Source organism: Cibotium barometz, chromosome 39 (assembly GCF_041138505.1).
Source record: "Cibotium barometz isolate CiBa-2024 chromosome 39, ASM4113850v1, whole genome shotgun sequence".
Taxonomy (NCBI): domain Eukaryota; kingdom Viridiplantae; phylum Streptophyta; class Polypodiopsida; order Cyatheales; family Cibotiaceae; genus Cibotium; species Cibotium barometz.
In genome coordinates this window covers 42,887,361-42,903,970 of record NC_141084.1, presented here as the reverse complement: position 1 = coordinate 42,903,970, position 16,610 = coordinate 42,887,361, and the positions used below count along the sequence as shown (strand labels likewise).

Sequence of the window (16,610 nt, the reverse complement as noted above, 5' to 3'; positions counted from 1 at the left end):
TTAATGCTCTCAAGTGATGTGTTGTGTCCAAACTAGCAAACCTTGCCTTGTGATATCCTCACACACTCAATATCCTAGCATAAGTGATCCCAAACTTGCATGCTATGTGAACAAGGGGGTGCTCAAGAAAGCAAATGTGGAAACTCTCACACTAACTTAGATGTCTATGATGAACCCAATGTGTGTGCTAATGAGCTCAAGGTGTATTTTTGAAGGGAAGGAGGGAGGTATTTATACAAGAAAGAAGGTGCTTGGGTTACCTCTGTTGGATTAATAGCCCTAGAATGAGAATGGGCATATATACAATGCATGGGGGAAAAAAACCTCCTAGTGAGGGAAAAAGTGCCCTGGCGGTCCTAAGTGTGTTCACACACACTGACTACCGTGATCATATCAACAAATCCCCCCTGGGAGTGATGCGGTGAACGAGAGCTCGCACTCATGTATAGGGAAGTGCCATGCTCTATGTGGATCAATCCACAAAGGGAAGTAAGCCCAAAGCTTTGCGAAAAGCTTCGAACTTCTCACGTGAGGAAGTGCCTTTGTGAAAAGATCGGCGAGGTTGTCCTGTGTTGGCACATAGATCAAGCTGATCTCTCCTGCTGAGAGTCTCTCCCTGACATAGTGATAATGCACTTCAATGTGCTTTGTGCGAGCATGAAACACTGGGTTTCTCGCAACAACTGCCAATGCGCTCTGACTGTCAGTGTAGATAGATAATATAATCAAAATTTTGTTTTATTTTAATTTAGGTAAGTATTATTACATCTCTCTCTACATTTTGTACCTCCACACAAATATTGTCCTTCTTACTTATATATGAAAAAAGGGCATACTTGAATTTACCCTTCAAAAAAAGTTTGACTCTTCAAAATTTTCCTCTTTGTGTGTGTGTTTGTGCACATGTGTGTGTGTGCATGTGTGCGCACACACGTGCTATTAACAAAGGAAAAATTATTCCTTGAAATTTTGTATTTTCCCTTCTTTTAAGTGTGAGAGAGAGAAAATTTATAAAGCCATTTTAAGAATTATAGAAAGAGATAGGTATAGTTATATACACCTCTTTATTGAGTGTGTGAAAGCTCTTGGTCTTAGCCTTTTCTAGTCCCTAAAATTTTCAGGATAGAAGATTTTCAAATGAAACAATGGGTGATTTCTTTTAACTACCTCTTGTGTCACTTAGAGAAATATGTGCATACATGCTTACATAAATACATACATATATGCATGCATCCATCCATACATGCATATATACATATCTATAAGTATATGTATACATGGATACTTATACATGTATAGTTTTTGTCTATACATATATGATATTCTTTATTTGCATAACACTCGAATGAGCTTGAATAAGGCATCTATGGTAAGATCAATGGGGGTACTTATCAGACTTATGGTGATCATCTCTTTTTGCTACATAGATGCTCAATTTACACTGTCTAGACAACTATGTTGCAAACTTATGGTGATCATCTCTTTTTGCTACATAGATGCTCAATTTACACTATCTAGACAACTATGTTGCAAACGCATTCAATTTTATTTTGCCTCTCTAGAATGAATGGTAAAGGACTTATGTGATTGTATACATGGATACTTAAATACAAGTATAGTTTTTGTCTATATATATATGATATTCTTTATTTGCATAGATTCTGGCAAATGTGCTTGAATAAGGCTTCTATGCTAAGATGAATGGGGGTCCTTATTAGACTTTTAGTGACCATCTTGTTTTGCTACATAGATGCTCAACCTGCACTAGCTAGACGACTATATTATAAAACACATTCAATTTTATGTTGCCTCTCTAGAGTGGATTGTAAAGGCCTCACATGATTTTTAAATATAATTTCTAATTTTTCATTACTCTTGGTCACGATAACCTTTCTCAGATTTATGATTGAACCATGATTGTTTATATATAATGTGCATCATGTTTATTCATAGACTTTCTACTATGTTTGGATTGATTCATAGACTTTCTATTGGATTGAGGTGTATTTCTTGCCTTTTAATGTTAAGAGGGGCTGATGGTTTCCCCTTGCTAAGATTTTGAAGCTTTTATATTTGATGTAATCAGTGCCTTAGTCAAAATTATGGTATTTTTAGTTAAAGGCATTGTTATGAAGGCATTGGTTTTGTAATAAGACACACAATTGTATAAATTATTCATGAGGAGTAAAACTTTGCATATCCTTCAAGGATTAATAATAATGGGTTTTGTTTGTAGTGTGTGAATTGTTGCTTTCTTGAGAGAGTGATGGGTGGCTTTCAAGCAAGAAAGAAGTGTTTGAGGTACTCGCTCGAGAAGACCATGTTTTATGTTAGATGAATGGGATGGCTTCGATTGGTAATTCTTACCTTAATCTTGAAAAGCTTTGTTGTTTAATAGTTTTTCATAGTTTGGTTGTGGGATCCCATGTTTTTTATTAATATAACAAACCTTTTTTTTAAATCACACTTTCTATAGATTAAAGAACCACTTTTTCAATAAATTTCTTATTATAAGCTGATCCCAAATAAGGAGGGGTGATGTGTATGGAAATGTAAATGTTAATGCAATTATGTAGAAGTATCACACTCGATGCACTATGTAAAAACATCCAAGAAGAGAAGCCTAGGAAATACTCAAGTATGCCTTGTGTGTTTATCAAACCTCTTAATAAGAAGAAAATTTGTTATTTGTGAGGCAAAAGCATGTGAGGTAAGAATATTCAATGTTGATACATGCATGGCCAACATGTTTCCCTAAAATACATGTCAAATATGGTTTTAATTAAGGAGAGTTTGCTTAAAAGGGACTTGGAATCTTTGATTGTAATAAAGACGAATGACACCTAGCTACATTGTTTCCACCTAGATTAGTAACTGACCCAAGAGAGTGCTTGTGTCAAAAATAATTTATTCTTTACCTTTCTTGTTAGTTACACTCTTTAAAGGGACCATGTCTAGATTTAGGTACTCATGTGTGAGTGTCCCAATTGTTATTATTGTAGTAGCCCCATTGTGTTTCCCCTTTAAAAGACCTTAGAGTAGTAAAATTTAAAGAGGCATTGGTTTGCATATTATGATTTTGAATGTGAGGATAGCTATAGCCATGGGCATGCTCACTAAGAAAACAAAACAAGAGCAAAAAAAAAAAACCCATAAACTATAGAGTTATAGAGATGAAACATAAGTGTAGCCCTCAAGGGTGAGCTCTGCATAGATGAGCTCTCTAGAAGGGTAATATGAGGAGCACTTGATTGAATTCACCGCCCAACCATAGGAGTCCCATATATGTAGAACTGTCCATTCACACTTGGTCAGAGCATGGACCAAGCATTTGGTGTGTCGAGCTACACACCCTTGTGGTCGTCCATGGCCTCCTGACACACCCTTGTGGTCGTCCATGGCCTCCTGACAATAATCCCATTTGTGGCCCTTTGGAACTAGCAATGGACTCCACCCCCGAACTTCATACATGCGGGTGTGCTCTACACACTCTCTCCACACATGTTGGTCGTGCTCCGAGATTCCTCTAAAATGGTGATGTAACATTGCCTCTCCCCCTTGAGGAAAGTTTACATCCTCGTAAACATTATGGAACCCATGGTGAGATAAAACCATAAGGTAAAAACTCTCCTTAAATGAACTCAACTTTTAGAACTTCTTTATTCTTTTCTTGTGAGTTCTCTCTTTGAAAACTCCTTAATACTTGGTGACTTCACTACTGTAAAATCCATGAACAATTTGGTGAGTTCATTTTCATAAAATCCATTTTGAATTCTTTCAAATTTGTGATTGTTGATTGCAACCCTTAACCGTTTAGGTTCTCTCATGACATACAATTACCTCGCACTTTCGCGCTAAAGATACCATATACCAAGCATCCCATACTTCTTGGTTGAACAATTCAATGTTCTAACTAAGGTAGTTGTCATCCATTCTATCTTTAGAGGCTTTGAAAATAACCACTGGCCTAGTGAGATCTCTAAAGATCATAAAACATTTTCTCATAATGTCCAAAATTATGGACTTGGCTTCTTTGGCCTTTTACCCACTAAACTTACATGTTTCCAAGCCAATTAACAACTCGTTTTTCCACAAGACAGTATGTCATGACTAATTGGGATCTATTTTTATTATTCCTTTCACCAAAAGGTGAATAGGTTCTGTAAGTCTGTCACCTTACAGTGTGCCACTAGGTAATGTGACCTTTAAAAATCTATTCTTTGACTTTTCTAACTTCCTTAGACTTTCGAGCTCTTAGTTGGTTGCAATACTTTAACCATGAGTTTCTACATTCATTTTTGTAAGGATAACCATTCTTATTCCTTTACTCTCTTTCTCCCTTAGGAGTTTATCTATCCACAGATAAAATGTGAAAAAGACACAAGGAAACATTTGTGTGGTGTTAGAAGTAATTTCATCCCTTGGACTTGTCGTAAAGTCAAACATAGTTGACTAAAGACCTATTCACCTTTTATAGCCATTTTATGTGCTGGAAGCTATGCACAAAATTATACAAAGTTCTTTTAAATGAAATCATGCATCCCATACCATACGAGTTCATTTAAGCTCCCTCTAATGACAAAGCCTTTTGTGGATCATAGATCCTTATTCATTGAGACTATATGTGAATCGTATTAATGAAAGATTATACTCATAAGATTCCGGAGAACAAATAGGTAACCGAAGGAACAATCGACTCAAAATGGGTGACGAAGTGTCGTAATCACTTGCCTCCAACATCTAAGTCATAGGTGGTCATGCACATCCACCTAACAAACCAAAAGGGATAATGAAATCTAATAAGTTTCAGGTCTTTCCATCAATTGTCTCAATGTGCGTTCCTCCTGTAACGCTTTCCACTGGCCTCAAAAAAATTAGATTTCAACCCATCCAAGCCCAAGTTTGATCAATAAAATCACCAATCCATTTAGCGATCACTTGAATTGTATACCCTGCACTTCAAACTACTGTACACCCAGAGGTATACACAGCCAGACTTGCACAATATTGCTGGCCAATTTAGCACATTGCTACAATAGACTTTTCCCCTTACTATCGCCATACGAGTCTATGAAGGCCAAGGGTATGCATGCAAAGAAAGGGAACTATTTGGGAGACATAGCATTGCATAAGCTGGCTTTGGCATTGAGAATAATTTTCCACCAACGATGCATTTTTGTGACCAATGCAAGGCATGTCATCCACTTCAAAAATGGAAGGAGCAGGTGACATACGAGAAAAATTACGCAAAGCGAGTACAAAGACAATGTCAGAGAAGATACACAAGAACAAAAAGCTCATAGGCAGAACTGTGAGAGTACAACCACAACCAGTCTACAAGTTTGGGTAGCATGGGAAATGTGGGAGAGAAAGTCTTCTCTTAGAGGCAGGCTAGTGATGTCAAAGAATGTGGAGTAGCCAGCATGTACCAGCTTCCTTCTCCTAACACAACCCCATGTCAATCTAAAAGCTCTTCACCTTTGTTCTAGTTCTCTACATCTAGTCCATTGCTCTGCCATTTTCTCTTGAACCAAAGGAAGATGGAGCATGCAACCATGTTGCCCCCTACAACTAGACATGTTGAGAACCTCCTCCATAATTTGTCAATGCTTTGGTGTCAAGGCATCCTACACATACGAATCTGCCAAGCCCATATCATCTCTAGATTGCAAAAGAACTCGAGTAGCATCTTCTTTATTTAGGCCTGGAGCACTCATACTACCATAACCATAATGGTTGTTTTGATGTGGGCCATCATGTTGTAGGAGAGGATGCATGACATTGACTGAATGGGCCATAAGGAGGAGCGTCGTGGAGATGGAGAATCCTGATTGCTGCATGTCGTTGCACATTTTTTACATGGGTGGCCAACAAACAAACATACACAGACATACATTTCTTTCATGAGTCATGCTTACCATATTGAATCTATTATTACAAACAATATACTTGCTATCGCTGCTCAGGTGGCAAAGAGTTAATTTGCTCAATTGTCAAATTCCTCACTTCATGCAATAAGGACTTTTACTGATCCAATTCAATAGGCATCTGCATATGCAAAGCCTTGAAATCCGGAGAGAGAAATTCAAACACCAGCAAGCATGTATAAAAGGCCATCACAACAAGAAGTGAAGTAGATGGAAGTAAGAATATATATGGAAAGAGCACGATACATACGATATAAATACGAATTCTACTTGACCAGTGTAAGAACAAGAGTTGGATATACAATCCACAGGCAGGAATAAATTCAAAAATGGGCTACCCGATTTTTATTTTTCCTTCCTCTCAAACCCCCCCCCCCCCCCGCGCGGGAGGGAGAGGCCCCTTCAATTCTACCTTTTTTATTGTATGTATTATTATTATTTTATTTCTTTTTAGTTTTTCTTAATTCTTTTTTATATTTTTCTCTCACCCTTATTAGCTCTCTCCTTCTAACCCCCTCTCTCTTTCCCCCTTACCTTCTCTATCCTTCTCCCTTCCCCACTCTTTCTCTCTCTTAACAATCCCTCACCCCCATGGTAAAAATTAGGGGCGAAATTTAGCCCAAAGGCTATTTGTCTTCCAAAAATCCTGGGCTATTTTAGAGCAAAAAATGATATTTTCATTAATATATTAGCCCAAAATGTAATTTTTTTGGGGTTAAATTTGGCCAAAATTCACCCCAAAATATACTAAATGTCAACATGTGCCCCAAAAAATTCAAGAGATTCGCCCAAGCCTCCTACAGTTCCTAGTTCATGTGGGAAGAAGATTCGCCAACTCATCTCTACTTTGGATATAAGATATGATGCTTTATCTACTCCCACTATGATGTACACTTTGTTTATGCTGGTTCTTGGGAGGGGGCCAATATCATCTATTCCCAATTTTTTAAAAGGTCCATATGAAAAATTGGGAACTCTAGGTTCATAGGTCAGCCTCTTATCCCGTGCTACTTGGCATGTCTTACATGTTCTACACCAATGTTGGACATCTCTATGCAAGCTAGGCCAAGTGTAGCTGGTCATTAAAATTTTCCTACTTGTGATGTCTTGTGCAAAGTGTCCTCCACAAAATCCATCATGACATGATTGTATAATGTGAACTAGCTCACCAAAACTAGGAGCTCTTCTTAGAACTAAATCTTTCCCTTTGTGATATAGATCATCACCAATAAGCTGGTAGGGAATTACCTTGGCCACCAATCGATGTTGTTGTACATTGTCAAGATGCTTTGGACACTCCCCAGTGAGCAGAAAGTGTTTAATGTCTTGCAGGTCTTCTATGCCTTGCATCTTTGGCTCCTGAAATTTTATACCCCCTAGAACTACCTTCGCTAGTTCTTGATTGGCTAAGGCATCTACTTCTTTGTTGAGCTCCCTCGGAATGTGTTGAATAGGTGCTATTTCAAATTTCTTAATTAATTGTTGCACCTATTTTAACCATCCTAAAATATTCTCGCATTTATAGGCCCAAACACACTTGATTTGTTTGATTATGAGAAGAGAATCTTTCTTTATTAGCACCCTCCTAATTCCATATTCTAAACATAGCTCAAGTCCAAACTTAAGCCTGCATACTCTGCTTCACTATTGGAATTAACATTCTCTAAAACCTTCCTTGTTTTAAAATGATTTCATCATTGGGTTAAGGATTAGAACTTCACCTTGAGCAATACCCGTCTTCTTCCTATATGCACCATCAAAAAACAAAGTGAAAGTATCCTCTATTTGAACCAGTGCATCATCCTCCATCTCCTTAGGTGTCTCTCTCTGTGTGATTCTCTTTTCCCCATGTCTATAAGTCAAGACATCCGCTAGGCTAGCTCTCGTGCTTTCCTCAACTGTGAAACTATAGTCAAATTCTTGTAGTTCTAATACCCACTTGGATATCCTCGGTGAGAGGTATGATGTGTTGAACCACAAATGGAAAACAATGCTCTACCGTAAGGATAACAAATGGCCTAGACAAAAGGTATGGTCTAAATTTCTTGATGGCAAAAACAAGTGAAAACATCATTTGCTCTACGTCTATATACCCTCTCTCCATTTGAATCATGATTTTACTAGCAGAATATATGGGTCTCATAAAGGAATTCTCATGATCCTTTTACAAAAGAACAGCCCCAAATGCATATGGGCCCACACTTGGATAGAGATAAAAAGGTTGATCCCACAGTGCGGATTTAATGATGGGCAAAGAACTTAGAACCTTTTTAACTTCTTGAAAATATTCCTCATGTGCTTCACTCCACTCAAAATGATCAGCATGTGCTAATCATTACAATGAGAAAACCAATTGTGCAAGGAAATGAATGAAAGGAGCCATATAGCTCACCTTTTGCAAAAATGTAACAAGCTGTTTAGCATTGGTGGGTGCAGACAAAGCTATAAGGTCAGATACTTTAGAAGGGTCAACCTCAATTCCCTGCATAGAGATTATGTGGCCAAGAAGAATGATCTTTTTCTTAGCAATATGACATTTTTCAAGGTTAAGTTGTCCATTGAGAGTGTAGAGCCGTTGAAGCCCTTTCTCAACTTCAACACAATGGACCTCTCTAGTGCTGTATATGTAGAAATCGTCAATGAAGACACGAATGGAGGAACCAAAGAGGGGTTGAAAAACAAAATTCATGAACCTTTGGAATGTTGCAGGTGCGTTTGTAAGACCAAAGGGGATGACCCTATATGCAAAACATCCCTAAGGTGTTATGAATGTCATTTTCTTTTGGTCCTCTTCTACATTACGAATTTGAAAATAACCCGAGTACCCACATCACAAATAGTATATCTCTCATACCTAGCTACCTCTCGTTGAGGATTTCATGCTGAAATGGGAGGGTAAAATGATCCCTATTTGTGGTTGCATTTAATGGTTTATAATCGACACATACTCTCCATTTTCCATTCTTTTTAGGGGTCACTATAACTCGGCACACCCACTCCAAATTTTCTACTGGTGGATAAATGAAACCTGCTTTTAATAATTTGTTTACCTCAACCAAAAGTGCATCCCTTTGCACTACTCCCAATCTCCTCAACTTTTGAGCCACTAGCTTAGTATCTAGTTTAAGCTCTATGTGATGTTGAATGGCAGTTATGCCAGTAATTTGGGCATAGTCAGTAATAAAAATATTCACGTATTTTTTCAACATTGCTAAATACTCACCTTGCTCCTCTATTGACAAATCATCAGCTAACATTTTCCTCAATCGTTTCTCTCGTTCCTCATCTTCTCTCTCATTGTGAGTCTCAACCTCACCAAATTCTCCTTGACAAAACGTAATTCCCATGGAATCTAAAGAGCTACTCTCCTCTTCGTAAGAGGACCCTTACTCACTCCCGGTGTTGGAATAAGTACTTGTTTCCTCATCCACAGTTGTTTCATACCTCATGTCTAGCTCCTTTCCTTTCTTCATATCGTACGCTACCCTTTGTGAATTGGCTCCCTTTGACCCCTCAGGTTTCATTACAAGTACTCCCGTACCCCATTTTGGATTTGCTTTCATAGCAAGTCTCCCTAAAATGATTGGGTAGCCCTCCCCCTTGCTCAAAATTATGTACATGTCAGCTTCTACCTCTATGTCGCACACTTGTTTTTTATGACGCCCAACACTTTATGCTTGCATTGTTTGCTAGGGTCACTTTAAATTGTGAAGGGGAACTTACCTCAAGCTTCAATCTATTCATCAACCTCTCAGTCATGACACACATTTGTGCACCCCCATCTACATACACCTTTGAGACTTTCTGCCCCTTTACCCATGCATCTAGGATTGGAACAACATCTCCTCTCAAGTTTGCTTTGATTAAACTGGTTCATCTTACTACCTTTTTCCTTGTCTTTTGTGTGCTCGAAAGTTTTCCCCATTGCTTCCTTAGTAAAGGAGATAGCTCAAGGAGCTGTGGGTAGGTAATGTTTGATTTTTGACTTCCTAGATCCCAGGCTAAATCATAGGACTCATGACCCCTTCCTAGCGGATAATCTCTGATTGTTATCTTTCTCCTCGGCTTGTTGGATTTTCTTGGCCTCTTGTTGGTCTCGCCTTCTTCTCTAGAGGTCTCTATATCCGTTCTCCTAATGTTCTCATATTCATCTATAGTTTCTTTACCTTGATTCCCCCTCGTCCTTTTTACTGTAGGCATAATTTCAAAATCCTTTGGCTTCTCATCCTCATTCTCACAGTTCTTTAATCCTATCATGTTAACTACCATGTTCTCTACCACTGGAGGTGCGGGTTGTGGAGGAGTCTACGGTGGATTTGGATGAGGTGGAACTGGAGGTATCATAGCAGGTGGTTGTGGAGGTGGCATGTACATGGGTGGTGCTAATGGTGGGCTGTATACAGGTGGTGTCAATGGTGGTCTAAACATAGGTGGTAGCCTAGGATATATAGGCCTTTGAGTGGGCATTGGTTCACCAGGTTACCTTCTAGGATGTGGGCAATTAGTCATGCCATGTACTTCTTTGCAATTATAGCATTGATAAACTAGATTCTGCCTACATTGTTCTCTATTTTGGTTCGTAGGTGGTTCGGGTCTTTGCATAAGGTTCAAAGTTAAGTGTTCGATCGAGTGAGTCTAGCTAGAGTCTCTTCTTGTGAATTTTCCCATTGGAGGTTCGACCGGCTACATAGGAACTGCTTGTCCCTCATGCATGCCTTCTTCTCTAACTAGGTCACGTTCTTCCCTACCCCTACGTGCTTGATAACTTAGCTTCCTTTCTTTTTCCCTACCGATTCTAAGGGAATCCTCAAAGGTGGGGGGAAATTTTACTTCAACCTCCTCCTTTAAAGGAGTAAATAATCCTGAAATGAACCTATCCCGTTTAAGAAAGGCTAGGGCATTCTCATTATTGGCCAAAGATGCTACCCATCTTGTCCATAACTCTAAAAACTTTAACTCATAATTGTTAAAGTCTTGGAGCTTTACTTGGCGATGCTATAAAATCTTTTGCCATACACCCATTATCTTGTTTAAGAAAGGCTCGGGCATTCTCATTATTGGCCAAAGATGCTATCCATCTTGCCCACAACTCTAAAAACTTTAACTCATAATTGTTAAAGTCTTGGAGGTTTACATGCAATGTTGTAAAAGCTTTTGCCATACACCCTCCATAACCCTTTCAAGATTGTCTGGGACTCGGGAGATTAAGTACATTGTCACAAAATTCATCCATCTAAACAAAAAACCCATAATGATCAATTCGTAAAATTTGAACACATAATATTGTATTATGGGAAATTTGTACATACAAAAGAAAAGAAAATATGTTTTCCTCCTCTTCCTAATTGAACAAGCAAATCCGATTCATTTTCTTCACCGACATGCAAGCTGTTGGCAATAATGTTTTTTCCAGTGGCAAGGTAGCATCTACATAATCATAGGGCGTAGGTGGTGAATTTACGGATGGCTCGGATATTTGGGGAATATTTTTAAAAGTTGATTTTATTTTTGGTGCTAGTTTGATTTCTTCAAGTGCTGGCAAGGTAATCAATTGTTTGTTTTTGGAGTCATGTTTGGGCTCATTGGGATGGTAAAGATGTGCAGGCTCATGTCTTAATTATGCTTTCTGTCAAACAGAATATCACCCCACATATTCGTTCAACTCATATAGCAAAACAGGCTTGGGATACTCTAACTGGTTTGTATATGCAGGCCGAAATGAGACAAAAATCTCTTACCTGCGTAAAGAGCTAGAGTCGAAGATTATGCAAGAGGAGATGACATGAATGTTTTTCTTGCTGAGATTAAAGATCTCAAAGAGCAGTTGATTTTTACAGGTAAGATTATTCCAGATCATTCACTTGTGCGTAGACTGTTCTTGATGCATTACCAGAGTCGTTTCAGACTTTTGCTTCTACTTGGAGACTTGTTACTTTGAGGACAAACCTGATGCTGTCAAGAATGATACTTTAGTGAACAAGCTCTTACAAGAGGCGCAGTCTAGGAAAAACAAGGCTAGAAAATCTGCAGTTGATCAGGCATTTATGGCTGCACAACAGAGAAGAAGTAGCAAAATAGCCAACTCGAATGCTTCTTCTCATTCTAGCAAGCCTACCACTGCATCTCCTTACACAGGTAGCAGCAATAAATCTGAGAAAACAGGTGACAAAGGCAAGAAAAAGATGAGATGCAATTATTGTAAGGCAACTGATCATGTCATCAAGAGTTGCTCTAAGCTAAAGGCTAAAGAGGCAAAGAAGAAAGAGTCAAATGCAGCCACCATTGCGGACACTTCTACAGAATTTGATTCCACAAATGTTGTGTAGGATGCAAAATGGGCATTTAATGTGTATTGCCAATATGACCCATCTGTACATGATGCATGTATGGCAGTTTCTATTGACTCTGTGTATGGTACTTTGACAGTGGTGCTACTACAAAGCACATTACCTCACATCATGATTTGTTCACTTGTCTTGAGGCTGTCCCTAACGAAAATTCTATCACATGTGCTAACAATGCTTCTTACCCAGTGAAGGGCGTTGGTAAAATTGCTTCTTACTGCTGCAAATGGCAGTTCTTTCACACTTTCAGATGCTTTGTATGTACCAGGGATAAAGAAGAATTTTTTGTCTATCTCTGCACTTGCTAGACCTGGACTTATAGTTAAATTTATGGATGACAGATGTACTGTTCATGATTTGACTTCTGGTGATACAATTATTGCATCTGGCACCTTGTTTCGTGGGCTGTATAGGCTCAACATGTATGACAAGTGTGTGGAAAATTCAGCAAATGCAGTTTCTGATTCCAAAGTTGTTTTAGATGTAAAACTATGGCATGCTCGTTTTGGTCATCTAAACTTTGCTAGTTTGCTGCGTTTGTAGAAATTTGATATGGTTGCTTCGTTGCCCCTTCTTGAGGCACCATCAAAACATGTTTGTGAAGGCTATATTTTGGGCAAGATGCAGCGTTCTTCTTTTCCAAAGGATGGTTCTGTATGGGCCACTCGCAAATTGCAGCTTATACACAGTGAAGTATGTGGGCCAATGCAAACTCCGTCATTTGGGAATCATTTGTACTTTGTGACTTTCATTGACGATTATTCAAGGCATGCTTGGGTATATCCATTGAAGGCAAAGTCTGAAGTGTTTTTGTGCTTCAAACAATTTTTGCTTATGGCTAAAAATGTATCTAGTTTTAATGTGGGCATCCTCCATTCTGATCGAGGGGGGGAGTACATGTCTAAAGAGTTTGATGCATTTTTGGCTAGTCATGGGATAAAACACCAGTTTACAGTGCCATATACACCTCAGCAAAATGGTGTTGCTGAGAGGAAAAACATGTCATTGATGGAAATGGCACGATGTATGGTTAAGAGCCAAGCATTGCCACATGCTTTTTGTGGCTAGAAGCTGTCATGTGTGCAACTTACATTCTAAACAGGTGTCCTACTAAGGCCTTGCAGACTATCACTCCATATGAGGCTTGGCATTGCAAGAAGCGATCTATTGGTCACTTGCATGTATTTGGTTGCTTGGCATATGCTTTAGTGCCTATGCAACAATGCCGCAAATTGGATGACAAGGCTATCAAATGTATTTTTGTTGGTTACAGTTCTGAAAGCAAGGGTTACAGGTTGTATCATCCGCAGTCAAAGCGTATCTTAAGTAGTCGGGATGTTTTTGTGGAAGATGCTGTGCCACCTTTGTTATCATGTACCAAAGAGACAGGTGTTAGCTCATGGGATGTATTTGATACATTGTTGCCTCTTTTTACAGCTGGAAGTTCTGATGTACGTTCTATTAAGGCACATGTACAGCCTATGCAGGTTTCAAATGATGTCACAGATCATACTATTTCTGATACAGATTTACATGATGAAATCTATGAGGATATGGCTAAAAATGAGTAGGCTAGAGGTATGCCAAAATGGCTAGTGCAGCCTTTGCGTGATAGTAAAACTGATGCACCTATGTCTAGTCGTACTCATTCAGGTTTTCAGCATACCTCTTATGCATCAGATTGTTATGCTTTGGCAGTGTCTAGTATGTGTGATGAGGATGAACCTTTATCGTTTGATGAGGCACAAAATTCAAAAAATTGGTTGGCTGCAATGCAAAGTGAATATGATGCTATCATGAAGAATGGTACATGGTCTTTATGTGATTTGCCCTTTGGTAAAAATGCCATTGGATGTAAGTGGGTTTTCGAGTTAAAACGTAAGCCAGATGGCAGTGTTGATCGCTATAAGGCGAGACTTGTTGTGCAAAAGGTTATGCTCAGAAAAAGGGCATTGATTTTGATGAGACTTTTGCACCTACTTGTCGCATGACTACCATTCATAGCATTTGTGCATTGGCAGCTCATAATGATTGGAATGTACATCAGTTGGACATAAAGACTGCTTTTTTGAAATGGAGATTTGCATGAGGAGGTGTATGTATCACAGCCTCACGGTTTTGTTCAAAAGAAGGGTTGGAAAACAAAGTGTGCAGGTTACATAAGGCTTTGTATGGATTAAAGCAAGCTCCACGAGCTTGGTATGAGAAGATTCATGCATATTTGGTTGCACATGGTTTCAGAATAGTCCAACTGAGAGCACTTTGTATGCAAAATCTGTGGATGATGTACATCTAATCATTGCTCTCTATGTCGATGACATGCTGCTCACAGGACCAAATGAGAGTCATATTGCTGATTTTATGGCTAATTTGAATGCTTCTTTTGAGATGTTAGATTTGGGGCATTTGCATCATTATTTGGGGATTCAGTTTAAGCAGTGTGATGGAGGTATTGCTTTGTGTCAAACAAAGTATATTGAGACATTGCTACGTAGATTTAGCCTTGAGGACTGCAAGCCTATTGCTACTCCTATGGAGACAGGTTTAAAGCTCAGTTCTCATGATGCTAGAGATCATATTGATGTCACACTCTATCAGACAGCTGTTGGTTGCCTCATTTATGTATGCATTACGAGCCCTGATATTCAGTTTTCGATCTCACAAGAAGTGAGCAGGTTTATGCATAGCCCAGGGTCTCAGCATTGGAAGGCAGTTTAACGGATCTTTTGCTACTTGAGTGGCACCATACATCTTGGGTTGTTTTATCCCAAGGGGGGATCATTGTCGCCAGATTTACATACATTTTTAGACTCTGATTGGGTTGGATGCTATGACACAAGAGTGTCTACAAGTGGTTTTTGTTTCATGCTCATCGCGACAGCTCATGTATATCATGGTTGAGCAAGAAGCAGCCTACTATGGCCACTTCTAGTTGTGAAGCTGAGTACAGAAGCTGAGTACAGGGCAGCTTTCACAGCTACGGTTGAGTGTGTATGGCTACGGCTTATGGCTGATTTGAGTGTTGGACAGGATTCTGCCACCACTATCTACACTAACAGTGAGAGCACATTGGCAGTTGCGAGAAACCCAGTGTTTCATGCTCGCACAAAGCACATTGAAGTGCATTATCACTATGTTAGGGAGAGACTCTCAGCAGGAGAGATCAGCTTGATCTATGTGCCGACACAGGACAACCTCGTTGATCTTTTCACAAAGACACTTCCTCATGAGAAGTTTGAAGTTTTTTGCAAAGCTTTGGGCTTACTTCCCTTTGTGGACTGATCCACATAGGGCATGGCACTTCCCTATACATGAGTGCGAGCTCTCATTCACCGCATCACTCCTAGGGGGGATTTGTTGATATGATCATGGTAGTGATGTGTGTGAACACACTTAGGACCGCCGGGGCACTTTTTCCCTCACTAGGAGGTTTTTTCCCCCGTGCATTGTATATATGCCCATTCTCATTCTAGGGCTATTAATCTTTGTACTAGCACACTTATCTAATACAACTTCTATGTTGTGTGCTCTTGAGTCTTCTTCTTCTCCAAGCTTTGTGTGCATCTCTGCAATCCTAAATCCAAGAGAGGTAACCCAAGCACCTCCTTTCTTGTATAAATACCTCCCTCCTTCCCTTCAAAAATACACCTTGAGCTCATTATCACACACATTGGGTTCATCATAGATATCTAAGTTAGTGTGAGAGTTTCCACATTTGATTTCTTGAGCAGCACCTTGTTCACATAGCATGCAAGTTTGGGATCACTCATGCTAGGATATTGAGTGTGTGAGGATATCACAAGGCAAGGTTTGCTAGTTTGGACACAACACATCACTTGAGAGCATGAATTCCTTAGCACCTTCACGTTTCTGTCAAGTAACCAAAGCAACTTCTTAAGGAGGATACAAATCTCACTTTGCACTTGTGCTCAAAACCTTCTCCATCAAGTGAATTGTATTTTCAACAATGAATCAAGGTGTGTTTCCAATGTTCACTCTCTCTTGTTCTTTTCTTGCATTGGTTTCACTTTAAGATAGTCCAAGTCATTGAATTATTCTCAATCCCTAGTCATTGTGTATAGATTTCATAACCATTGTATACTCTTATGATTGCTTAAGGACTACATCTTTTCTCTTTATGTTCCTCCTCACGGAGGTGGTGCCCCCCTTTTTTCATCTCTTGTTGTTGAAATAAGTGTATTTGTGTGCTCGTTGAGGAGTTAGGTGTGCTTGCCCTCACGAGTGGCCGGTGTTATTTTAATTTAAAGAGCCATTACAATCACTATAGGTAAGTCCCATCTTGGTTGGTGTGGAGGCGTGTTGCCCCATCTAGCCTTGG

The 16,610-nt window shown here is 39.2% G+C and overlaps 1 pseudogene; it reads left to right on the top strand.

Moving 5' to 3' along the window:
- The first annotated feature begins 14,803 nt into the window (after window positions 1-14,803).
- On the top strand, window positions 14,804-15,553 carry LOC147616117 (secreted RxLR effector protein 161-like; annotated as a pseudogene).
- The last annotated feature ends 1,057 nt before the right edge of the window (window positions 15,554-16,610 follow it).